The sequence below is a fragment of the Puma concolor genome, chromosome E3, assembly GCF_028749965.1.
Source record: "Puma concolor isolate L17-30 chromosome E3, mPumCon1.1.hap2, whole genome shotgun sequence".
Taxonomy (NCBI): Eukaryota; Metazoa; Chordata; class Mammalia; order Carnivora; family Felidae; genus Puma; species Puma concolor.
Window position 1 is genome coordinate 4,491,566 of NC_141682.1, and position 25,618 is coordinate 4,517,183.

General features: G+C 58.6%; 1 protein-coding gene and 2 long non-coding RNA genes across 3 annotated transcripts in view; 2 read left to right on the forward strand and 1 right to left on the reverse strand.

Annotated features, from left to right (window-relative positions):
* Positions 1 to 822: 822 nt before the first annotated feature.
* Positions 823 to 25,618, reverse strand: part of FBXL18 (F-box and leucine rich repeat protein 18) — an 82,051-nt gene continuing 57,255 nt past the window's right edge. The window contains exons 5-6 of the transcript XR_015245592.1: positions 8,722 to 8,889; positions 823 to 5,580 (exon numbers count right to left, since the gene is read on the reverse strand). The gene's annotated coding sequence lies outside the window, so the exon portion shown is untranslated. The remainder of the gene's footprint in view (positions 5,581 to 8,721; positions 8,890 to 25,618) is intronic.
* Positions 5,516 to 15,294, forward strand: LOC147572873 (uncharacterized). The gene is made up of 3 exons (XR_015245593.1): positions 5,516 to 7,236; positions 9,933 to 13,836; positions 14,333 to 15,294. It is a non-coding gene; the product is annotated as an uncharacterized LOC147572873 (long non-coding RNA).
* LOC147572874 (uncharacterized) lies at positions 22,745 to 25,491 on the forward strand. The gene is made up of 2 exons (XR_015245208.1): positions 22,745 to 24,093; positions 25,228 to 25,491. It is a non-coding gene; the product is annotated as an uncharacterized LOC147572874 (long non-coding RNA).

Below are 25,618 nucleotides of genomic sequence, written 5' to 3' on the forward strand. Positions count from 1 at the left end.
ATCCATTTTTAAGCAACTTTTCTGGAGGGGGGGGAATGAGCTAGTTGGCGCCCGTCCGTTCTATTTTCTTTTCTCCACTTTTAGAAGAAAACGGACGGGGAGGGGTAGGCTTGGAGAAAGCGAACTGGGGGTGTCTAATTTAATTCCAGTATAAATTTGAGGAAAAAAGTTCAGCCTCTTGAGGGCAGTTTCAAGTTGCCCTGCAGGAGCCTCTGCGCTGGTTTCGAGGCTGCCCTCTTTTGGAAGCTGGAGCTCCGCAGGGGGAGGAGGGAGGAGTGAGAAGTAAAGAAAGGAACGAAAATAGCCGGAGCCGAGGGGAACAGCGGCGGTGTCCGCGCGAAGGTCTCAGTGGCGGCCGGGGCGGCGGGAGGTTCCCGGTGCGGCCCCGGAACGGCCAGGAGCAAAGACGGAGAGGAGAGGGGGGTTAGAGAAAGGAGGTATTGTGTCTTGTGTGCCTTGGGGGAGGGGGTTGACTGCAGAAATAAATGCATTTGAGCTGCGCGGGGCTGCTAGAAGCCAAGGCAGGGGGAAGGGGCTGTGCGTGGGGGCGCAGCCCGGGTAGGCGCCTAGCATCCTTGAACCTTATCCGAAAGCCTTTGTGGGTCCCTAATAAGCCCTCCCACGCCTGAGCCCCCATCGTTTCCCCACCCCCCTGGTTGCCCTCCAATATTCGGAGCCCAGACCTTGATCCCCACCCCATTATCCCCGCCCTTGATCTGGAATGTTTTGTTTTGTTTTAATCTTCGTATAGCTCAAGCAAAATATATCTTGAGAAAGTTGAGGTGGGGAATACAAAGGACTTGAGGGGCGGAAAAAAACAAAGCCGATTTTTATAAATGTTTAATGTTTTCACCCCTGGATGCTCCAAGACGCCGTAATTGTGATGGCGGGGTATGTGTGCCATAAATCATTTAGTTGCTAATAAAAATTCTGCCTGTTTGCCCTGCATTTGCCAATGGCGTTTGCATTTTCCAAGTATGTGCCTTTCTCTGCGTGGCGATCCGAGCCTGCATTTCATTAGGGTCGAGGTTCGGGGCAGGCGAGACGCCCCCCCCCTCCGCCTGCCCCCTCCTCCTGGGCCTTTGTGGGCCCCAGCCCCCTCGCGCCGCCCTCCCGGCACACACTCACACCCGCGGCCGCGCGGGTCGCCTCCGGAGCCCGGCCGGGCGCCGGGCCTGGGGACACGGAGGCAGCTGCTCCCGGGTCCTGGCCGCGGGGTGCGCAGGACGGCCTGCCAGCGCCGGCTCTCCGAGCGCGGCGTTCGTGGGGGCGCAGCGGGCCCCGCCGAGGAGCCGCCCGCCCCGGCCGATCGGTGCGCGCCCTAGTCTTTGCCGCCCCCCTCGCCCCCGCCCGCCGGGCCCCGCGCCCCGGCGCCCCCGCAGTCGCTGGGTAAACAGCGGCCGGGAGCCATCTTGGGGCGGGGGGGGGGGGGGTGGGGACGGATCCCAGGCCGAGTGGTGGGCGCAGCCGGGCTCCTTCGCAGACCCCCGCCGCCGGTCGTTGGGCACCTCTGGGGAATCCCTTGCCAAGCTTCGGGGTGTGCGGAAGCACCCTGCCCGCTCCGGCGGACCACACTGAGACGTCAAAGCCCGGCTGGGCGCCCTGCGCGGGGCGGGTAGGAGGCGCCCGGTCCGCGGTCCGCCCGGGTCTGGCCGCCATCTTCCGCCTCCCCCTTCTCTCCCCACCCCCCCCCCCCCCCCCCCCCCCCCGCCACATACTTGTGTTTACCCGGCGGGATCCTTGGCCAAAAAGTGTGTTGACGCAGTGTGTGTGTGTGTGTGTGTGTGTGTGTGTGTGTGTTTTGTACTGACTGGGCGGAAAATCGGCTGGAGGGGGGACCTCCTCGCAACTTGAACCTCAGTTCCCGGAGAGCCTGCCCAGGCCCGCGCTCTTGTCCACGGCCAGCCTGGGCCGCCGGAGCCGAGGCCTTTTGTGTGTTCTAGGCCTCCGGCTCCGTGCACGAGGCCCCACTGACAAAATTATTCCCCTTTGTTTTAAAACCAAAGGACAGGCCAACTTTGAGTCCGGTTCTCCTCGGCCGCGCCTTTGTCGTGGAGGCACAGCCCCGCGCCTTGGTCAACTCTGTTCTTTTCAGGGCTGAACCCGACTCTTTCTGGAACCCTGGTGTTGCTGGCCGCCTGAATACATTCTCCCCTTACCCTTCCCGGGAAGAAAATGGACATCCTTTCGTAGGCGAAGACATATGAGCCGCCACCACCCGTCTCCCCAAACCGCCTTCCCGGTGGGGACCTCAGTTCCCTCGCTGTGCCAGCTTCTTGGTGAAAGGGACCTCGAGCGTTCGCCGGCCTCTGCCACCGGCTCGGGAAGCCCTGGCCGGATCTGGGGCTTAAAAGCGCCAGTTTTCCAGGTCCCGGGTCTGGCAACCAGGGAGCTCCCGGCCCGGGCACCGCGAAAACCCGGAGAGGCTGCGCCCGGGACATCCGTTCTCGCCATCCCTCTGGTGCTGCGACTGGCTCAGCCACGATTCGGCGCCGAGCCGAGGTTCAGCCAGCCCAGCCAAGAGGGGTCCCGACCCTCCAGGAAGACCAAGGACGCGGCGCCCAAGCCCGAACGCGGCAGGGACAAGAGCGCTGGGTGGGCAGAGCCAGGGCTGAAGCAGCAGGCTCGGCCCGGAGGATCCCGGCGCGTCTCGGCTCCGCCTCCGGCCCTGGCCGCTTTCCCCGGCCCGGGTCGGGTCTTCCATTCCACTGTTTGTCTCGGAGAGGTCGGAGACGTGCTCGGTGCACAGGGGGCCGGATACGGCCATAAATCTTCATGCGGGACCTCCTTCCCGTCGCTCACACGCCGCTGCTCCTGGCCGCCCTGGCATCCCGGGCTGCACTGGGCGCCCTGCTTTCCCCGCCATGGCCTGGGGTTCCCTGGAGCGGCGCGGGGAGTCAAGGCCGGAGCGTCCCCATTCGCCAAAGAGAGGGAACAGCCTCGCCCCGTTCTGTGCCACCGCCTTCCATCCCCGTGGTTGCTGGACCCCTGAGGCTGCCCGGGCCTCACTGGATCTCCGCCTGGGGTAGGGGTACCGGGGCCAGGCACTTACTCCTAGGAAGGTTCGTTGAGGCTGGAATGGGCACCCGGCCACCTGCTTGAGCCCAACTCCCGCACCGTTAAGGGGTGACGCCAGGGTTAGGATCAGAGTGCCTTTTCAGATCTCAGCCAGCTGCTCCTCTCCGAAGACCCTGCTTTAATCCCACGCCATCGTTCTGCCCTCAAGAGTCCTCTGCAGGCGCACGATATAGGGGAGGTGGGCTTGTGTGTGTGTGTGTGTGTGTGTGTGTGTGTGTGTGCATGCGGGATGAGGACCAAGCAGGGTGTCTGCGGCAGCCGGGCCCGGAGGGGGCTCGTGTACCTCCCCACCCCGCGCCAGCCCATTTCTCCCTTTATGCCAGGTATACCCTGGACTTTTCGCCTCCCAGTTGGCACCCCTATCCGCCACCAGCTTTGGCATTTATAGCCGAACCATCGGGAAAGCAGGAATTGGTGGAGCGCTGGTGGCAGCCTGGTAGGGGTGGTGGTCTTTCTACCTGAGCAGTCACGGAGCACCCGGAGGGCAGACCCAGAGAAGGTGAATTTACGATAATAACTCTTAATGTCACCAGCATTGTCTGTCTCTTTGCCAGAGGGGCGGGGAACAAGCCTTCTGGCGGGTACCTCGCATCAGCCGAGCAGAGCAGGCCGCGCGCCAGATCGGGGACAATCACCTCCAAATGGTCTTTGCTCTTTGCTCGGGACTTCGGTGGGGACAGCCGAGAAAGGGGGAGGCCTTCACCCCCTCGTAGGCACCTCCCCCTCACCGTGCCAGTGACACAACTGCAACGGCCCCGGGGCAGATGCCGGAGGTGGAAGGTTTGGAAACCTCGGCCCGAAACGATCGTACCGTGGGAGCTTCGCTCCTTCCTAGAATTTCTAGAAGCACATTCGGAAGGATCTCGAGGGCTTCGGCAGGGCCCAGAGGAATGCGAGCGCTCGCCCCGCCGCCCGGGAGCGGATGAGGCTGCCCAGCCGCATTCCGGCCGTGCCTCCCCGCCTCGGCCCCGGCCCCCGCCGCGGCGCCCCAGGAAGCGTCTCCGAAAACAAAGCTCTGCGGTTTCAGCCCAAGGTTAAAGTCCACCACGAGCGTGTTTTTTCCCCCCTCCGGAATCCGAGAGCGATAGCGTTTCTCCAAATAAACCGCCAATAAATCAGCTCCCGGGGCCGCCTGCTGAAGAGCTCTGCTGACCTTGGGGAGTGGTTTTCCTGCTCAGACCCCTCCGAGGACAGCGGTGGGGAGAGGGCCGCGGGGCCAGCCGCGCCCCCCCCCCCCCCCCACTCCAGAGAGAGGCGGAAGAGGGATAGCCAAGGGCATTTGTGGGCGGTTATTGTGGTACTTGTGTGCTCAGAGGGTAGGGGGAAGGTTTGGAATTGGGGGGCGGTGGTTATCTGGGGGGGCTGGAAGCGCCTGGTTGGCAGGGGTTATTGTGGGTGCTGGTTGCTTTGGGGGAGGCTGACCGCCTGCCCATTAATTGCGTGGGCGCCCACACTGTTTTAGGCACTGTTCTAGGATGAACAAGGCATCTTTGGGGGCCTCCTTTGTCTGGGTGTGCCTGGGTGTAGTCTGCAGGCAAGTTTGTGCGGGTGTGACTAATGGATTTATGTATGTCAGTGCCAGGGTGACTAATGGAGGGCTTGGCAGCGCGTGTGGAGGGGAGTCAGAGCCCTGGGGGGGGGGGCTGCCTCCTGCCTGGTCTTTAGGGGTTCACTTCGGTTGCCAGTCTCCAGCTGTGTTGGGGCCTCTGAAGCCCGCCCCGGGCACCTCCGCGGCGGGCCTGTGTGCGTCCACATCTCAGGAGCAAATTTCCACCGCAGCCCTGACCCCAGAGGTACCTCTGTCCCCTCCTGCTACCCTGACCCGCTCTGCCCCTGCAGACCCAGGCCCGCCCATCCCCTTCCGTAGCAGAAAACTCCCAGTTTGCTTCTTTTCCAATTTGGAGATTTCTTTTGATGCAAACTGGCCCCTGCGTCATGCCAGCTTTGACAGCCCCTCTGACTTTGGTACCGTAGTGCCCATTTAACAGATGAGAACCCCAAGGAGTAGGGACGAGCTCCCACGGCTAAGAAGTGGCAGCCATCTAAGCCAGGCAAGGAGATGGGATACAAATGGGGGGCCCCAGACCTGACTGACCAGCTACGAGAACAGAGAACCAAGGGAACCACGCTAAGCCATCCTGCTGCCCCCTTTACAGCCCTTCCTCATCAATCCCCCAGGGGCGGGCGACAGAGGTCAGAGGTCGGTGGGAGTCCTTTTGACCTGGGGTAGGGAGCACATTCCACATTCCAGGGTTGGAGGGGGCCGGGTCGGGAGTTCAGGAGAGCCGGCCGGCCGTGGGTGCCCCATACCTGCTGTAGGTTCTGGCTCAGGACGCACCTGGAGAATCATTCCCATCTCCCTTGGAGTCTTCTGGTTTCTGACACACACATACACACCCCCAATCTCTGAGTGCTCCAATAGGTGTTCTTGCTGCTGCTTGCACATGCCATCTGTCCTCTGCGTCTGTGCCCGGGTCAGAGACACACTAGTCCAAAGGGTCCCTGCAACCCAGAGATATGGGGTGATCTTCCTAAGGTCACCCAGTCTGGGTAGCAACAAGCAAGCCAAACAGGTTTCTGCCCAGCTCTCGGCCTTCCGTGCTCCTCACTGGTGCTCCATGACCCTTGGTGGCATCTCCAGGGAGGGGACAGCAGCACCTTCTTCCCAGGTCTCCTGGGAGTGGCTCCCAGGACCTCTATCTCTGTTTTTTTTTTACACGCACTTGCGTACACACACACACACACACACACACACACACACACACTGGGTCTCTCTTCACCTCCCTCCTCCCTTTTTTTTTTTTTTTTTATTCTTCTTTGGCATTTTCTTTCAAGCAGAAAATAAAAACATTTCCCATGGCTACAGCTTTGAAAGCTTCCCTCTCCTCTCTGCCTTTCTCTCGCCCCCACCCCCATGTGGATCCATTTCTAGAGTCAGCATAAAGTCGAAAACAAACCCTGAAGATCAAACTTGACAGGCGCCCCCTTCCTGCCTCTCTCCACTTTCTCCGCGTGTCTTGGCCTGTCTCCACCCTGGAGATGAGTGGGAGGCAGCACCCAACACACACGCGTGCACTCCCACACCTTCTGTGGCCACAGGGAGCCTCTTAAGAATCTTCTAGAGCCACCCCTGCCAGAAAGGCCTGCTCACTCAGTTCCTTCTGCCGGAAGTTCCTGGTGCTCCCTCACACTCCCCTTTCCAGCCCTGCTCACCTGGCCCGGCTCCATCCAGCCCTCCTGTTGGGGGCCATCTGCTGTGGGTTGATTACCCCCCAAATTCCTATGTTCGGGTCCTAGCCCCACTACCTCAAAGCGTGACCTTGTTTGGAAACAGTGTCCTTGCAGATATAAGTGGTTAAGGTGAGGTCATCCTAGAGGACGGTGGGCCCCTAATCCAGTATTCCCCGGGCCCTTATATAAAGGAGTCACAGACAGATACAGAGGGAAGGCTAAAAAGACAAGAGACGGCCGGCCATCCGTGAGACGAAGGGAGAGGCCTGAACCAGACGACCTCACAGTCCCTAAAGGAAGCCACTCTGCCCACACCTTGACCTTGGGCTTCTGGCCTCCAGGACTGAGAGACCGTGAATTTCGGTTGTTTCAGCCACCCACGTTGTGGTCCTTTGTCGCGGCGGCCCCAGCGCACTTATACACCATCCCACGTTTAAGTGCCCACAGGAGTCAGGAAAGAAATGAGCAAAAGTCAGAAAGCATCTAGAGAGGGCAATGTGTCACAGTCCCGGCCAGTGGTCCCCAAGGGTACCAGATCTTCCGCGGTTCGGGGCAAGCCCGTGTGTCCGTTAGAACGAGGTAGGTTATCCCGCAGTGACAAAAATCCCCACCATCTCAAAGGCTGAGCGCAACGCATACAAATCTATTCTCCCTGACGGGTTGTTTGCTCTGAGCCTAGGCGATGCTCCAGGGCAGCTGACCTCCATGTGGCCCCCAAGCACTTAGATTCAATTCACCTCGATCTGAGACAATCACAGGGAAGGGAGGGTCACCGCACTGGGGTTTTATTGCCAGAGCCCAGAAATGTTACACGCTGCTTCCCACCCACGTGACCACACCCAACTCAATGGTGCTGGAAGGTGGCTCCCCACCCCCCCCCCTGCCACCGTCCCCCGTGCCCAGGAAGGAGAGGAAAACCAAAGACGGGTGAGCACGGGTGATGTCCACCACAGCTGGAACGGGACATCTCCCTATCTGTTAACCTTTTTTTTTAAGATTTTATTTTGGGGGCGCCTGGGTGGCTCCATTGGTTAGGCGTCCAACTTTGGCTCAGGTCATAAGCTGGCAGTTCCTGAGTTCAAGCCCCGCCTCAGGTTCTGTGCTGACAGCTCAGAGCCTGGAGCCTGCTTTGGAGTCTGTATCTCCCTCTCTCTCTGCCCCCTCACTCCTACTCTGTCTTTCTCTCTCTCAAACTAATAAAGACACAAAACTTGTGGTTAAATATACATGACATGAAGTTTGCCACCTTAACAATTTATGAGTGCAGAGCTCGGTGGCATTAAGTCCATTCCCATGCCGCCACCATCCATTGCTGCAACTTTTTCATCTCAAACCGAAACTCCATCCCCATGAAGCAGTTCCCACCCCCTCCCCCAGCCCCCCTGGCACCCACCCTCCGGCTTTGTGTCTCTGTGAACTTGACTCCCCTGAATGCCCCACGTAAGCGGAATCCTACGGTATTTGTCCCTGTGCGTCTGGCTTATTTCACTTAGTATAATGTCTTCGAGGTTCGTCCGTGTTAAGCAGGTGCCAGAACTGCCTTCCTTTTTAAGGCCGAATAATATCCTCATTGTACGGCTAGGACCACATTTTGTGTATCCGTTCATCTGCGGATGGACACGTGGGTTCCACCTTTTGGCCCCTGGGAACAGTGCTGCTGCAAACAAATTTCTCTTCGAGTCCCCGCTTCTAGTTCTTTGGGGTGTAAACCCAGAAAAGGAATTACGGATCATGAGGTATGTTTATGTTTGCTATTTGGAGGAACCTCCGTACCGTTTTCCATAGCAAACGCACCGTCTTACGTTCCCACCGACAACGCACAGGGTTCCGAGTTCTTCGCGTCCTCGCCAGCGCTTGTCGTCGTATATGCAGGTTGTGTTTTTGGTTTTTAACTCGCCATCCTAACGGGTGTGCAGTGGTATCTCACTGTGGTTTGGATTTGCATTTCCCTAATGATTACGGGTGGTGAGCATCGTTTTGTGTGCTCATTAGCCATTTGTAGATCTTCAGAGGAATGTCCGTGCAAGTTTGCCTGTTTTTAATGTTTTGTTTTTTTTTTTAAGTTTATTAATTTCGAGAAAGAGCACGAGCGGGGGAGGAGCAGTGGGGGGGGGGGGAGAGAGAGAATCCCAAGCAGGCTCCATGCTGTCAGCACAGAGCCCGACGCAGGGTTTGAACTCAGGAACCTCGAGATCCTGACCTGAGGGGAAGTCATATGCTCAACCGACTGAGCCACCCAGGCGCCACCCCCGCCCCCACCCCCGTTTCAAATGTTTTTAATCGTTGTTTGCTTTGTTTCTGTCCTTGGCACTGCTGACCCAGGCCGTCTGATTGTCCCAGGCGGTCCCTGCACTTCTAGTGGTTAATGTTTTCCTGGGGCCACACACTCCAGTTTGTTTAACAAGTACTCACCCGGTCAAGTGGGAAACAGGGTGGCCCAGAGTCCTGCCCTCAGGGAGCTCACAGTCCAGGGAGTGGGACAGTTGGTCAGCAAAGAACCATTAAGTGTGGCGAGCACAGGACAAGGAGGAACAGGGGGCCCCGGAGCAGCACAGGGGCCAGACCAGATAGGGTCTCCGTCTAGAGGAGGAAACAGATGTAAGTACTTGGTACCCAACCTTTTTTTTTTTTTTTTTTTTTGATGTTTATTTATTTTTTGAGAGAGGGAGAGAGAGTGTGAGTGGGGAGAGGGGCAGAGAGAGAGGGAGACACAGAATCTGAAACAGGCTCCAGGCTCTGAGCTGTCAGCACAGAGCCCGACGCGGGGCTCGAACTCACAGACCGTGAGATCATGACCTGAGCCCAAGCCAGACAGATGCTTAACAACTGAACCCCCAGGTGCCCAGTATCCGACCATCTTAAATAAAATACTGGGGTCCACAGCTAGAAAGGCCAGAAATAGAACAGCGGCAGGCACGGATGGACCAGGCGCCCCCCCTTTCTCCCTCCCTGCCTCTCCCCTCACTCTCCCCCAACGCTTCCATTTTCCTTCCCTTGCCATTGGCCTTGCTCTCTCCTTGGAGCACCGGCTTTGTCTGTGGGGTGGGATATGGCCAACCTCAGATCTGCAGCAAGAAAGAGGCAGTTCCCCAAAGGGATGTGGTGAGAGTTGACAGAAACAGGACTAGAGCCGGGCAGAACGCAGACTGCAGTGCGCCCTCTACCCATCGAGCTCTCCTCCAGGGGCAAGGACGAATCAGACCTGAGGGATGGCCGTTGCACAGATTTATCCCGAGGCCTGGCTCCGGAGGCAGACCCTCACCGAAGGTCGCCCCAGTGCTCGCAACGGCCACCGGCCACCGACCTTGTGCTCCTTCCCCTCCCCCTCTCCTGGGTTCAAGTCCCGACTCTGACTCTGCCGCCTACTTGACGAGTGACATTTGCAAAGTCACTTCCCTGTCTCAGCCTCAGTTTGCCTGTTGACCCCTCCCCCGCTTTCTCTGTGGCGCTCGACGCCCTTGCCCGCACTGGGCCACCGTTCCAGTTCCGGATGATCAAATACCACACTATGGGACACGGGGCCCGGCCTTCCCGAGTGGCCATTCTGACACGCTATAACCCCTGACAATGGCCACGCAGAGTCTCCCTGCTCCAGCGCGACCCTGACATTCCTCCCATTCCAGGTGCGTGGTCCTCTAACAAGATGCGCGCAAGTGACACCACGTGGCTTCCAAGCGAGGTCAGAAGAGGAGACACCAGGCTCGCGTGGAACCCTGAGCCAGCAGGTGAGAAGCTGGACTGCCCGAGGCCACCACGCACTTAGGAAGCTCCACCCACATGCTGAGGCCCCCAGTAGTCTCTCCAGGGGACAGAAGGCTCTGCCCAGGGCACGCCCACAGCCAGCATCCACTGCCGACACGTGTGAGCAGAAAGGAGCCTCCTCCGGGCTGCGTGAGCGAGGCCTGGGAGCTCCGTGACCGCCCAGGTCACGCGCAGGAGGGGCTGAGCTGGGACTGGAACTCAGTTCTATTTCCCCCCCGCCGCCCGGCCGCCCTCCTTGGTGGGTGCTTGAATGACCACAGAAGAAAACGGTCTGGACTGTGGAGCCAGCCACCCATTTGCGATGTTGGCAAAGCCGCTTCCCTCTCTGAGCCTCAGTTTGCCTGTCTGTGAAATGGGGCTAACGTACTCCTTTCCCGGGATCAGAGGGGGAGGGCGGGTGCATGCCTATGCTGAGTGTGCAGATGGTGACTGATGCCCTCGTCTTTCTGAACACCGGCAGGTGTTCTGATAGCCAAGGGGGCCTGGGAGCCCATGCAGCAGGGTGACCGCCACCTCACTCCCTCCGGAGGCTGGTGATGGCTGGGTACCGAGCAGGTGCTCAGGAAAGGATGGCTTCACAGCTGGGCTGTGGCCAGCCCAGTCCCCAAGCCACTGCCCCGATGCTTCTTGAGCAGGACAGGACCGAAGCCAGCTGCACGGCTCTCCTGTCGCTGTCACGACCAATAGCTACTCACTGGGTGGCTTCAGACACCAGACGCTTATTCTCTTACGGTTCAGGAGTTCAAAATCAAGGTGTCAACAAGGTTGATTCTTTCTTGGGGGCTGTGGTGGACAGTCTGCCCCAAGCCTCTCTCCCGCGTCTGGGGGAGACCGGCGCCCCTCGGCCCTCCTGGGCGTGAGTCCGGGTCCCCCCAGCCACTGCTGCCACGGTCACACGGCTGCCTTCCCTCTGGGTCTGTCTTCACGTGGCGTTCTCCTCTTATAAGGACACCAGTCATATTTGATTAAAGGCCTGCCGTGCTCCAGTGGGACCGCATCTAACTGATTACACCTGCAATGACCCTATTTCCAAATAAGGCCACATCCTGAGCTGCCAGAGGTCAGCACTTCCAGACGTCTTCACAGGGCACACGATTCAGCCCACAGCACCGACCTTGGGCCCTTGGCCCCCTGCCCCATCCCATCACCAGGACACAAGGGGGGCCGCTCCCTCAGAAGGAGTGGGGTCCTCCAGCGCCCCAGGAGGCAGAGGGGGAGACTGGGGCTCGTGCTGGAGGGGCAGCGCTGGCAAACCACCCCATCCCCTCGGCACACATTCCCTTCCGGGTGCCCTGACCTGAGGGGTTGCAACCCAGAGCCGCCGTGACTCCAGGGGCCCCCCCGAGCGAGGCACGGGGGGCCCAGGCAACCCTCAGCCAGGAGGAGCAACCCTCCTCCTGAGTGTCCCACACTCTGCAAGGGCCCTCGCAGAGCAGAGCTGGGCCCCCGTTGCCCACAAGGTAGCTGGGCAACAAGACCGGGAGGGTCTTGTCGTGACGCGGACACGGAGGCCCAGGAGGTAGAGGTGACTTGTCCGAGGTTATGTGGCGAAACAGTGATGAGAAGGGTCTTTTTTTTTTTTAATGTTTATTTTTGAGAGAGAGAGAGACAGAGCGTAAGAGGGGAGGGGCAAAGAGAGAGGGAGGCACAGAATCCGAAGCAGGCTCCAGGCTCCGAGCTGTCAGCACAGAGCCCGATGCGGGGCTCAAAGCCACGAACCCTGAGATCATGACCTGAGCCGAAGATGGACGCTCAACCGACTGAGCCACCCAGGCGCCCCGAACCCGGATCCTTCTGACCGCGCTGTTTCCTCCCAGGGACCCCTTCCCCCCTCTTACAACTGTCTCCTACTCGTCAGTCACCCCTCAGAGCCTAGAGGCCCGTGTCAGTCTGCTCGGGCTGCTGTGACAAAGGCCGAGCACTCAAGCAACCAGGCATGTATCTCTCACAGCTCTGGAGGCTGAAAGTCCAAGATCAAGGCCTCAGCAGACTCAGTGTTTGGGGAGAATCAGCTTCATGGTTCACAGACGGCTGTTTTCTCACTGTGTGGTCACACGGCTGAAGGGACAAGAGGCCTCTCTGGGGCCTCTTTTTTGAGGACACTAATCCCACTCCTGAGGGCTCCGCCTTCAGGAATGAATCACCTCCCCAAAGCCTCCCCTCCCGATATCATCACATTGGGGGTTAGGATCCCAACAGATGAACTTCGGGGGACACATTCAGTCCACAACACAGCCCACACCGGAGGCCCCCTGCCTTGTTATCATTCTCCCCCCCACGTTCAACCCAGCAGAGCTCAGCGAACGTGCACCCAATGAACACATGAAGTGACGCAATGTGGGTAGGGTTTTCAAGGATGAATAGAAGTTCGCTAGGCGGAGAAGGCAGAGACAGACATCCCAGGCCCAAAGAATAGCCTGTGTTGAGGTCTAGAGACTTCTCAGCAGGGCCTGCCTGGCTCCCAGGTGTCGTGCTGGGCCCGGGGGAGGGGGAGAGCCAGGCAAGGTCCCCCCATCCCAGGTGACTGGCCTCCCACTCATGAGCCAAGACCCATCAGCCTCCACAAGGAGCAAGGCCCCAGCACCTCCGCCCACAGGAGCCCAGCCTGGATGAGTTTAGGTGTCTCTTTTCCCCTTCACGCCTGGGTAGGTTGAGTAGTACTTATTCAAACTTGTATTTTATTGGTGTTTTTGTTGAAAGCACAGGAATTATTCATGGCTGGTTTCGGTCCTCTTCTGGCAATGACCGCATCTTTGTACGCAAGGTACAAATTATGTGTCAGTTCGATTCACCGTCAATGGGAGGCCGCCCCCAAGCATCAGGCAACGGAGGCTCCGGTGTCTAGAAGCCAAGCCTGGATGCAGGCAGCAGGGGCCTGAATGGCTCATAGTCCCCAAAGTCACTAAGGACTGGGGACGGGGATACAAGCGGATGACCACGGAAAAAATCCCACCTCCGTCCCTTTCCCCCGGGAACATATCGGCCTCAGTCTTCCCATTTGAAAATGGGTATTGACGTGAGTGTTTGGCACACGGAACCATCCATGTCGCTTTCCACATGTGTTGTCACCCTCGCCTGGCCGATGTGACACGCCAGGGCCCTCTTTGAGGCCTAAGGAAGGGGCAGGGGTGCCGAAGGAAATGAGAAATAGAAACAGAAGCGCCAGCTTCAGCTCCTCTGGCCTCCTGGGGGTGGTGATGTGAGAACATGTCCCTGAGAACCTTTGACACCCTCCTGTTGAAAGGCGGGGTTTCCAGGGCGCCTGGGTGGCTCAGTCTGTTGAGCGTCTGACTTCGGCTCAGGTCACGACCTCACGGTTCATGAGTTCGAGCCCTGCGTCGGGCTCTGTGCTGATGACTCAGCCTGGAGCCTGCTTCGGATTCTGTGTCTTCCTCTCTCTCTCTGCCCCTCCCCGTCTTGTGCTCTGTCTCTCTTTCTCTCTCTCAAAAATAAACAACAACAACAAAAAAAAAAACCCAAGGATGTTCAGCAGCCCTCTTAAAGAGAAAAGAAAGGTGGGGTATCCACCCCTCCCCTCCATGACTGCTCGACAGAATGGGACAGAATCACCAAAGGTCTGAGCCGGGCCTTTCCAAACTGGCGTCTTCTGGTTTTGGTCTCTCGGGGTCTTGGGGTGATGCTCCTGGAAGCTAGCTGCCATGCCGTGGAGGAGCCCGTGTGGATGGGGACCCCCAGCCGCGAGCCCACATCTACACGCATGATCGGCCTGCACACGAGCCCCCCGGCGGATGCCACGCGGAGCAGGTGAGGGGTCCTTGCCGAGATCCGCCCAGGTCGCAGATTCAAAAGCAAAATAAATGACTGTCATTGTCCTGAGCCACCAGTACCGGGGTGGTTTTTTATGTAGCAACAGAAAAGTAAAACATGGGATGCAGCTGGAAAGAATTTCTTTTTTTTTTTTTTTTTTTTTTTTTTAGTGTTTATTTTTGAGAGAGAGACAAGGAAGGAAGGAAGGGAGGAAGGGAGGGGGAAAATCCCACAGTTGGGAACCAGATGGGTCGTCTTCCTGGGACCACGAGGCAGAGAGCAACTCAGATCCCTCCTGGGTTGAGTAGTGTCTCCCCAAAATTCACGCCTGCAGAACCTCAGAGTAGGACCTTACTTGGAAATAGGATCTTTGTAGATGCCATTAAGATGATTCGAACTAAAATGTAGTTCCAACGCGGTCACACTGGGTTTCTCTCCTATTCGATTCTATTCTACTCTACGTTATTCTGTTTTTCCCCCACTGGATTTTTAGAGTGGGCCCTAATCCAGCGACTGCTACTCGTATCAGAACTGGGAGCTTTGGACACAGCTGCCCACACCGAGGAAGGAGGCTGTGTGACCACAGAGACAGACATCAGGGTGGCAGTGCCTGCCAAGGAACGTGGAGACAAGGCACGGGAGGGGTTCTCCCCCGGGGCCTCCAGAGGGAGCATGTCATCGAGGACTCCTGGCTTCCGGAATTAAGAGAAAATAGATTTCTGAGCCCCTCACTGTGTGGTGATGTGTAGGGCACCCCTAGGGAGCTAATACAGCACCCCATTCCGGCTGGACCAGCTTCTGCGACCTGTCAGTGTTCTTCCTGGCTTACGCATTCCCCCGCTGTTCCTCTTCATCCACTGGACCATCCACCGGGAGGAGCTTGGAGACTGGCCGGGAAGGTAAGCAGGGACCCAGCCAATCAAAGAACGTGAGGCCAGTGCAGACGGCCAGCGGACAGTTCTTTCCGGCCACTGACAGTTCCCAAACACGCCTGCACCTTCTCTGCACGTCCCCATCAAGAAGGGCACTCTAGGGGCACCTGGGTGGCTCAGTCGGTTAAGCGTCCGACTTGGGCTCAGGTCATGATCTCAGGGTTCGTGGGTTCGAGCCCTGCGTCGGGCTCTGTGCTGACAGCTCAGAGCCTGGAGCCGGCTTCAGGTTCTGTGTCTCCCTCTCTCTGACCCTCCCCCGTTCATGCTGTCTCTCTGTCTCAAAAATAAATAAACATTAAAAAATTAAAAAAAAAAAAAAACTTTTTCATGGGGCGCCTGGGTGGCGCAGTCGGTTAAGCGTCCGACTTCAGCCAGGTCACGATCTCGCGGTCCGTGAGTTCGAGCCCCGCGTCGGGCTCTGGGCTGATGGCTCAGAGCCTGGAGCCTGTTTCCGATTCTGTGTCTCCCTCTCTCTCTGCCCCTCCCCCGTTCATGCTCTGTCTCTCTCTGTCCCAAAAATAAATAAACGATGAAAAAAAATAAACTCAAAATGGATGAAAGACCTCAATGTAAGACAGGAAGCCATCAGAACCCTCGAGGAGAAAGCAGGCAAAAACCTCTATGACCTTGGCCGCAGCAGCTTCTTACTCAACACGTCTCCGGAGACAAGGGAAACAAAAGCAAAGATGAACTATTGGGACCTCATCAAAATCAAAGTCTTCTGCACAGTGAAGGAAACAATCAGCAAAACTAAATCAATGGAGTGAGAGAAGATATTTGCAAATGACAGAGCCGATAAAGGGTTAGTATCCAAAATCTATAAAGAGCCTCTCAAACTCAACACCCAAATAACAAATAATCCAGTGAAGAAATGGGCAAAAGACATGAATAGACACTTCTCCAAAGAAGACATCCAGATGGCCAACCGACAGGTGAAAAACTGCTCAATATCACTCATCATCAGGGAAATACAAATCAAGACCACAAGGAGATACCACCTCACACCTGTCAGAATGGCTAAAGTTAACAACTCCGGCAACAACAGATGTTGGTGAGGATGCGGGGAGAGAGGATCTCTTTTGCACTGCTGGTGGGAATGCAAGCTGGTGCAGCCACTGTGGAGAACAGTATGGAGGTTCCTCAAAAAAACTAAGAATAGAACTACCCTACGACCCAGCAATGGCACTGCTAGGCATTTATCCACGGGATACAGGTGTGCTCTTTCGAAGGGACACATGCACCCCTATGTTTATAGCAGCACTATCGACAATAGCCAAAGGATGGAAAGAGCCCAAATGTCCATCGATGGATGAATGGATAAAGAAGATCTGGTGTATATATACAATGGAGTATTACTCGGCCATCAAAAAGAATGAAATCTTGCCATCTGCGACTATGTGGATGGAACCGGAGGGTATCATGCTAAGTGAAATCAGTCAGTCAGAGAAAGACAAAATCATATGACTTCACTCATATGAGGACTTCAAGACACAGAACAGATGAACATAAGGGAAGGGAAACAAAAATAATATAAAACTAGGGAGGGGGACAAAACAGAAGAGACTCTTAAATATGGAGAACAAACTGAGGGTTCCTGGAGGGGTTGTGGGAGGGGGGATGGGCTAAATGGGGAAGGGGCACTAAGGAATCTACCCCTGAAATCATTGTTGCACCAGATGCTAACTAACTTGGATGTAAATTTAAAAAATTAAAAATGTCAAAAAAAAAAAAAAAAAGAAAGAAGAAAAAAAATTTTTTCATAAGTAGACATTAAAAGAAAGAGGGGCGCCCTGAGTCCCCTCCCTCCAAACCCAGGCAGGCTTGTGACCACTTTGACCAAAAGCCTAGGGCTGAACGACTGCATATGATAGCGGGGGCTTGGTTGTGGAAGGCCACACAGCCCGACCTCCAGCCAGTTCCTGGCACCCTCGGGGACAGGCCACCAAGTGAGGAATCCAAGTAGCCGAGGGTCACCGTGTGCAAGGAAGCCCGGGCCACACAAGCAGGCCACACACGGAGGTGCCCCAGCCCACAGCCCTGGCTGAGCGTCCCCACCCCGGAGCGTCACCTGCCGGCCCCACCAGCCTCCCCGCACCCAGGCCCGCCGTGCTCCCAGATGACCGCAGAGTCTGGGGTCATCTGTTCCCACGTAAGGACCGCAGGTGGGAACCGTGCTGGGCATCTTCCTGATTTCCCCACCTGCAAAATCCCGAGCTACACTAAGCTGGTTCTAAGCGGCTACGTGTTGTACCGATTTGTTAGACGGCAACGGCAGCCAGAACAGCTACGGGGGCCCCGTGTGGGATGACACTGGAAATGGGGGGACGGTCGCCAGTACGGGCCGCACCGGACCCCGTGTACCCACCCCCTGGCTGGGGGAATTCTCTCCGGGCTGACCTGCCAAGGCGTGGAGAGAAAGCCAGCCACAGCGCTGACAACCCTCGAGGGTCTCTCCACCTCGCGGGGGCTGCTGCCCCTGGGAGAGAGAGCCCCCGGCAGGGCCCCGGTGGGAGCCGGGGGCCCTGTGTGCAAGTTGCCCACCTCTGGGCCTGCTCTGGGCTTGGCCTTTATTTCATCTGCTGTGGAGCCAGGCCCACCTGCTCCTCTCAGCCTACCTCCACGTGGAGCCTCCAGCTCCAGGGCATGCTGGAGGATGCCTCCTCCTCCTCCTCCCCCTCCTCCCTCCCCTCCTCCCCCTCCTCCTCCTCTTCCTCCCCCTCCTCCTCTTCCTCCCCTCCTCCTCCCCTCCCCCTCCTCCTCCTCTTCCCTCCTCCTCCCCTCCTCCTCCTCATCCCCCTCCCTCTCCTCCTCCCCCTCCTCCTCCTCTCCTCCCCCCCTCCTCCTCCTCTCCTCCCCCCCTCCTCCTCCTCTCCTCCCCCTCTTCCCCCCTCCTCCCCCTCCTCCCCCTCCTCCCTGCCCCCTCCTCCTCCTCTCCTCCCCCTCCTCCTCCTCCCTCCTCTTCCCTCCTCCTCCTCCCCCTCCTCCCCTTCCTCCTCTCCTTCCTCCTCCCCCCTCCTCCTCCCCCTCCCTCTCCTCCTCCTCCTCTCCTCCCCCTCCTCCCCCTCCTCCTCCTCTTCCCTCCTCCCCCCCTCCTCCTCCCCCTCCCTCTCCTCCTCCTCCTCTCCTCCCCCTCTTCCCCCTCCTCCTCCTCCTCTTCCTCCCCCTAAAAATGCCTTTCAGCTGCCCTCTTGTGCCTGAAATTCCACCCTCAGCTCCACCCTGGGGCCCAAGGCTCTGTGTGTAAAGAGCGGGGTGTACAGAGGCCACGGCCACAGAGGTCTTGCATGGATGGGCTGTGGTAGGTTCATCTCGGGGCCTCAGTGTCCACTGTAAGTGAAGACAAGAAGGGGGACAGCCTGGGGGTAAAGGACATTCTGGGGTCAGTCCCACACTCAGCAAACACATGTCAAGCGCCTATTGTGACCCGCGGTGGGGGTGGGGCAGCGGGGGTATGAGCCACGTGCCCAGGGCTGTGGTCTACAGGAAAGAGCCGCAGGACACAGTCACGGGGCAGGTGTCTATGGAAGCGTGGCCCCCTGCCCCCTGCCCGGAGGGCTCGCCACAAGCCACCCACTGCCCAGGAAGGGGGCAGAGCCTTCCCCCGGAGCAGGCCGGGCTTGAGGAAGAGGTCGTGTCCTTTTCCAAATGAGGCCCAGGGAAGGGAGGCCACTCGAGGTCACAAGGCAGGTGGGCAGCCCCTAGTCCCTGACCTCACGTCCACTCAGGCACCCTCAGGCTCACTGGCCGGTCTTGGGGCTATTTGGGCTCCCGAGTCCCCCTGGCCTGTCACCTGGGGGTCGGTGCTCAGAAGTCCGAGCTGGCCGGGGGCGCAGCGGAAGCCACGGAGGGTTTGAGAGGGATGGTTTCATCTACTCTGTGCTGGGACTTGGCACGGATCACTAAGGGACCGTCCCCGGGGTACTGGCGTGGGGACAGTGGGAGAAACCAAGCTGGGGTGAGCCAGCTGCCCCGAGGCCGGGGGCTGGGGGGGTGCTCTCCAGGGATCTGGCCACACCCACAAAGCAGCCTGGGTGACCCAAGGGCAGGACTCGGAGAAAGGCGGAGGTGTCAAAAGGACTCAGAGTCAGAAAGCCGGATGCAGGTTACCCGGAGCTGAGGGAGGGCGTAGGAAGTGGGGGACAGAGTCTCAGAGTGGGAACATGGAAAGTTCTGGAGTCAGACGGTGGTGATGGCTGCATAGCGGTGTGCACGTGCTCAATGCTCCTGAACTGACCATTTAAAACGGCTGGAACAGTAAATTTTACACGGTGCCTATCTCACCAGAATGCTGTAAAACATACAAAAAAGATAAAAATAGGAGAGGTGGTCTCTAAGGGGATCTAGGTGGGCACCGACAATGTCCAGCATTTTGCCTGACCGCGTCAACAACGGCGCACCGCCTGGACACCCCAACAGCACCATAACACCCCCTGCCAAGTACCATCAGCACCCCGGGCCGCCGGCAGGCCATCCGCCGACCCTGTCGACGTCTGTCACCGGGTCTGTCGCCCGCCCCTGCCGGGCGGGATCCGCTGCTCCGTGGGCCCCACGTGGGTGGGGATGGGGGCAGGTTCGGCTCCTGCGGGGATCCAGCCGCCTGGAAAGGGCACCGTGCGGAGCTTAATTTGGTTCTTTTTCCTCCTGGAACCGGGTTGTCCCTGGAGACCTAATCCCTTCTGGGGATTTAAAAGCATCCAACTTGCCAAGGAAGAGGCCAGCTCCTGGCCCGGGGCGATGCCAGCTTCCCATTTTAATTGGAGCATTTTTAGCCCTGAGCAGAGGTTCCCAAAGTCCTGAGCATTCCCCGCTGTGCCCACGGGAACAAGGGACATGTGCCCACTCTGTTCCCTGGGGCTCCCCACCCTCCACCTCCGAGCCCCCACGGCCCCGTTGGCTGCCCGTTCATGTGAGGTGCGGGGTGCCCTCAACCCCGGCAGGTGAGTGGCCACAGCTGGACCCCCGCAAGGGCTGCCGGGCTGGGCAGGCAGGGGCCCCTCCTCGTGCCTGGGGCCCAGCCCTTTACCCCTGAAGTGGTGCCCCCTACCTACTGTACGAAATCTCACATCCCGACCTCCACTCCGTGCCAGTGTGAGGGAGCATCCAACTGGCCCAAGACTGTCCCACGTTTCTCACTAAACGTCCTGTGTCCAGGCAGCCTCTCGGCCCGGCCAGCTGGTCACCTGCCATCACAAGCAGGTGGTAAGTAGAGTGGGTTAAGTGGGGTCCCCCCGCAAAAGGCAGGTTCCCCTGGAGCCCTGGGATGAGACCTTATTTGGAAAAAATCACTGGGGCGCCTGGGTGGCGCAGTCGGTTAAGCGTCCGACTTCAGCCAGGTCACGATCTCGCCGTCCGTGAGTTCGAGCCCCGCGTCGGGCTCTGGGCTGATGGCTCGGAGCCCGGAGCCTGTTTCCGATTCCGTGTCTCCCTCTCTCTCTGCCCCTCCCCCGTTCATGCTCTGTCTCTCTCTGTCCCAAAAATAAATAAACGTTGAAAAAAAAAAATTAAAAAAAAAAAAAAAAGAAATAATCTCTGTAGATACAGTTAAGGTAAGGATGTCAAGTAAAGACCATCCTGGATGAGGATGAGCCTAAATTCAATGACGAGCGTCCTTATAAGAGACAGAAAAGACACACGCAAGGGGCGCGTGTGGCTGGAGGCCGGGACGGGAGTGACCAGGCACCAGAATCTGGAAGGGGCCTGGAGTGACGAGGCACCGGAATCTGGAAGGGGCCTGGAGCGCACTCCCCGTCAGAGCCTCCGGAAGGAAGTGTCCCTGCCCCACCTGGATGGCAGACTTGGGGCCCCACGGGGAGAGGGAACACAGTGCTCTTGTTTTGGGTGGCTCTGCTCTGCCGGCCCTGGCGGACCCCCCCGGACCCCGGGGTGGATGCGGGGAAGGGGCCTCGCTGCCCCTACCCCAGCCCCAGCCCGAAGCCTCCCGAGGGCTAAGCACAGGATCTGTTTTCCATAAACACTCTTTTGAACTGAATTTCATCTTTCTCACCCAAGGAAAGCGTCTGGAAGAGAATGCCCAGACTCCTGGTGGAGACTAAAGGGGGAGGAGCATGTTCTGAGTTTTGTTGAGGGTTTTTCCTTTTTTTTCTGGCATTCTCTGCCCTCCCTCAGTTTTCTCTAATGCACATGGAGGCCATGGCTTCTGAGGGCGGGTTCCTGTTTCCCAGGGGGGCTCTGAGAGCAGGGAGTGAGTCAGGGCAGGAGAGCAAAGGTGGGGGGGCGGGGGGGTGGGGTGGGGGTGTTAGCAGCTGCCCTAGGGTGGACAGGATTCAGTGACAGGCTCCCGCCCTGCTCCCGCATGTTGTGCGCTGGGCGCAGGGGACACAGGGTGGGAGGGAGGGGCGCCCCAGGCAGAAAAAACTGGAAGCCTGTGACCCCCAGGCTCTCAGCCCTCCCCGTGGGGCCAGGGAGGGGAGGACATCCTCTATCCTCCTCCAAGGCTCCGGCTTGGGATCTACAAGTTGATCGACACAGGCTGGGGCCTCCCACCCCAGATTGGGGGCGGGGGGCGGTGGTGGAGGCCCATGTGGTCCCCAGAGGCCGCTGAGCCCACCAGGCCAGAGGCATCCATGCCGGACAGGTGCAGGGACTCAGCGGCAGCAGCCCACCCCCACCCCCACCCCCACCCAACCTCGGTCCCTTCGCAGCATCTTTAATTTGCTGGTGTCGAAAATACGCTAATGGAGGCAGCGGGGACTTTGTTTAAAAAAGAGCAGGCCTCAGCGTTTCCGGCGGCGCTGGCAGCATGCCTGGGAGGGGGAGGGGAGAGCGAGGGGCGTGTGGATTCATCTCATTCCTGCGTGGAATCGCTCCCTCCATCACCCGCCAGAGGCCCAGCCCGCCTCCCCCGTTCCCGTCCGACCTAGTAGTCACGTGGCCTGGGTCCTGCGGCCTGGCTGAAGGCCCAAGGGCCCCCTCCCCCTCCCCCTCCCCTGCCCCTCCCCCTCCCCAGAGAGCTGGGCCAGTCACCCGCCCGAAGCTCAGAGTGGGGGACAGCAAAGCCGGCACTGCCCAAGGCTCCTGCCTCCCTGGGCCCCAGTGACCATCGTGTACAACGGGGTTAGGGGGTCACCGACCGCTGAAGCGAGAGGCGGACTTGTCCACAGGCAGGTGGGAAGGGGTATGTGTGCCCTGCGTGCGTGTGAGTCCTGGGACGAGGTGGCTTCTGACGCAGAGAAGCTTCCAGGTTTGAGGGGTGGGCAAGACAAGGTCCAAGCTCCTAACGGGCCTGCTCCGGCCGGCTGGCCGCGGCCCAGTCCTACGGAGGGGGAAGCCAGGTCGGGGACAGCCGCGCCTGGCCCAAGCGCCCGCCGGGTCGGAGCCCGGGTTCTCGTTGGCCTATTGAGGGGAGAGCTCCTCCTGGGCCCCCCCAACCCAGGCCCGTCGTCCCTGGCCTGCGCCCCACAGGGAAGGCAGGACGGCTGCCCAAGGCTCCTGGCAGAGGTGGCCGTGAGGGCCCCCCTGGGGCCTGGTGGGGCTGGGGGGGGGGTCCTTCCTGGGGTGGCCGGAGGAAGCCCCAGGGGAGGGGCGACAGGCGCCCCCCCCCCACGCGTCCACGCCCCCTCCTCCAGATTCTGTAGGCTCTGCTGACACCTGCTGGCCATCACCATAGCAACCCTGGCCGTGCCTCCCACACCCCCAGCAGGGGTGAAGGGAAGGGAGAGGGTAGGCCCAGGGCACACGGGGGTGGGCGGGGCCCACCGGGATCGGATGCCAATTCTAGGGGCACCTTCCCACTGTTCCCAGAGTGCTGCGCCCCTGCCCTGCCCGGCCTTGTCTCTCCTCCCCACCCCCACCCCTGCGCTCCCGCCCTCTGCTGCCTGCCGCTCCCCAGAGCCCAGCGTCTGCGCCCAGCCCCCAGTCGGCTCGGATCCTCCTCTCCTCGCAGGCCTCAGGGGTCCTGTCTCTGGCACCCTGACCCCTCCAGCCCCACTTGGACTGACAGAAGGCAGGAGGCGGGGGGGGGGGGGGGGGGGGGGGAAGGGGGTGCTCCCGCCGCCTGTGCTCCCGGGGGTTTCCCTCCTCCGCACCGCTGGCCTGTTCACCTTCCCCCATCTTCTCCATGGCTGGGCTGGGCCCACCACCCCTCATCTGGGCGGCTGTCACCCCTCACCTGGGCACCTGTCACCTCTCATCTGGACGGTTGTTGCCCTTCACCTGGACGGTTGTCACCCCTCGCATGGGCGACTATCACCGTCCAGCCCCAGGCCCTTGCTCTTCTGCAGCCCCCAAAGCCACATGTGTGTGTGCCCCACAGGGAAAGTCCCAGACCCTCCCTCAGGCCAGCCACTCTGCCTGGTGCTCCCGTCTGGGGGCTCTGAGTGTACTATTCCCGTCCCCAGAATGTTTTTCCCAGTTTCCTTTGTCTCTATTCAGCAAAGCCTTCTGGGACATTCCACCGGCTGTGACCTCTCCAGGTCCTACCACTACCTGGGGACCGTCCCTCCCCTTGCCATGGTGCCCCAGTGGCTCCACCATGATTGTGGGGGCCCCACTGTGCATGGGCTGAGCCCAGGACCAGCACCGGGAAGCATTTGCTGACCTGGTGCCCTCCCGGCCTTTCCCTCTTCACCCCCATGCCACCTTGCCTGGCCTCTGCTTCCCTTGCCGGCTCTGCCCTATGGGATGACAGGGAGACTCAAGCCAGTCCTGACACAAGCCTGACCCCACAGCCCAGCACAGTCCCGACCAGGACTCACAGTCCTGGCCTCGGGGCCCTGCACTGGATTTTAATTCACAGACCCTTCTGGAGGCCTCCTGAGATGGCTTCTCAGTGGCGGCGGCTGGGGATAGACACTGGGCCACCTTCTCTATTGGTCCCTCAGGATGGGGTGGTGGGCCAGAAAGACTAAGAGAAAGGGCAGTAGTCAGGAGCAGAAGCCTTGGTTTTGCCCCCACGGTGTCCCAGGCTCTTGGGCTGGTCCCCACCTCCGGGGCCTCAGTCTCCCCATCTGTACTTGACAGATTGGGCCCATCTGATCCCGACAACTTGGTGGTGCCCGGGCAGACCCTGGTGGTCGAGGGGAGACCAGCCCTTCCTCTGGTGCACCCCACAGCCCGGTACCCCCGCACCAGTGCCCAGAAATTCCCTGAAAGCCCTGAGCCTTGGCCGGCCCCGAAGGGGAAGCTGGCTCCACCTCTCTCATCTCTCTCCACGGCGCACTGACGACCACTCAGATGGCAGCACTGAGCGCCTCCCAGTGCTCCTGGCCTTCAGGATGCTCCAGGGCATCTTGGCCAAGTCTGACCATAGCCATGGCCATGTAACCAGAAGCCACATGTCAGGCCGGGAGAGCTCCGTGCACGGGTGAGCAGCCCAACCTAGCCCCCAGGCACCACTTCTCACCTCTTTCTCTGTTGGCCTCTCTTCTTCCTCTCTCCACCCCTTGTTTTATTTTAAGCTTTTGTTTTTAAGTAATCTCCACACTCAGTGTGGGGCTTGAATTTACAACCCAAAGATCAAGAGCGGCATGCTGTACCAACGGAGCCAGCCCCTGGCCCCTGCTAATCTGTTAATCTGATTTCTCTCTGCTTCTCTGTCTCTCTCTGTCTCTGGCACTCCAGGCAGAGGGACAGACTGTGCAAAGGCCCTGTGGTTTACCAAGCACAGAGCAATAGAGGACTTGAAGGGAGACAGGCATGGCAGAGAGTAGAGTATACAGAGGCAAGGCTGTGAGATGGGAAAGGGACAGCACTGGATGCTGAGACTCAGAACAGGGTCATCCCCTCTAAGAACACACAAACTTGCAGGTTGACAGAGAACAACTCGGATCAGATCAGTTCAGCTCAGATCCACAACAGTCATCACACATGTATATCAGAAAAGGTTTTAGCGGATGCCGTGTGTTCCGCAAAATCCCATCTGCCCCACCCTCATTCAGTAGTAGCCCCAAAGTTTGGGTAGACCCTGCCGGTCTAGGCAGATCAGGGTGTTCTCATCTCCCAGGTTAGAGATGAGATGATAGAAATTGGTTCAGGGGTAAGAATAAACAAGGCATCATACAGCTCCGCTGGCCAGTAACCATCCTTAACTGAGTCCTTAGAGACTCTACTTAGCTGCTGGATCAATCCTGACCTGAAGTCTACCATACCATTCCTTTATTGAAATTTGTATTAATAATAAATAAAAATTATAATAATAATCTTTATCATTAAGTCATTTTGCACTAGGTTTTCTATTCTTTTGTAGTATTTGCTATCAAACACATCCTGGGAATGTGTTCTCCCAGAGACTCAATGTAGCAATGAGGCCACCTCAGAAGCCAGACAGAACAGTTTCCAGATGGCAATAAAGCCAGGAATGCCTCTCCAGTGTCAGGGAGGGTCAGGCTGTAGTTTAAAAAGCAACAGGAGGTCTGGGAAATGTAACCCTTGGAGAGCAAAAGCCTGCAAATGCCTCAAGTGGGTGAGGAGATGGAGTCTAGGCCCCCTTGCTCCCCAGGTCTCCAAGTCATGTCCCAGCGAAATGCCACCCCAGCCACCGCGCCTGGTTGGCCTGTGCCCACGGCCCGTCATCCAATTCTCCCAGCAAGCGTGCCACCAGCTTCCGCAACACCCGAGCCATGCTGGAAAATTGCCCACGAGTTAAAAGAGATTTCTTTCCAGCAGACATCGCTCAGGCGGATCCCAGCCTTATCTTCCCCTTCCAGAATGAGTGTTGTTCATTTCACTTCCTAAAATAAAATAAAAAAACCTAAACCGCAAACTGAAAAACAGGTGGGGCCGTTTCAGGATTTGGCTGGAGCTTGTCTGGGAGCTGATAAGGAGTACCCGGTTGCCGGGCAACCCAGCAGAGAGCTGAAGGGGAGAAGTGCCTGGCGTTTCCGGGGCAC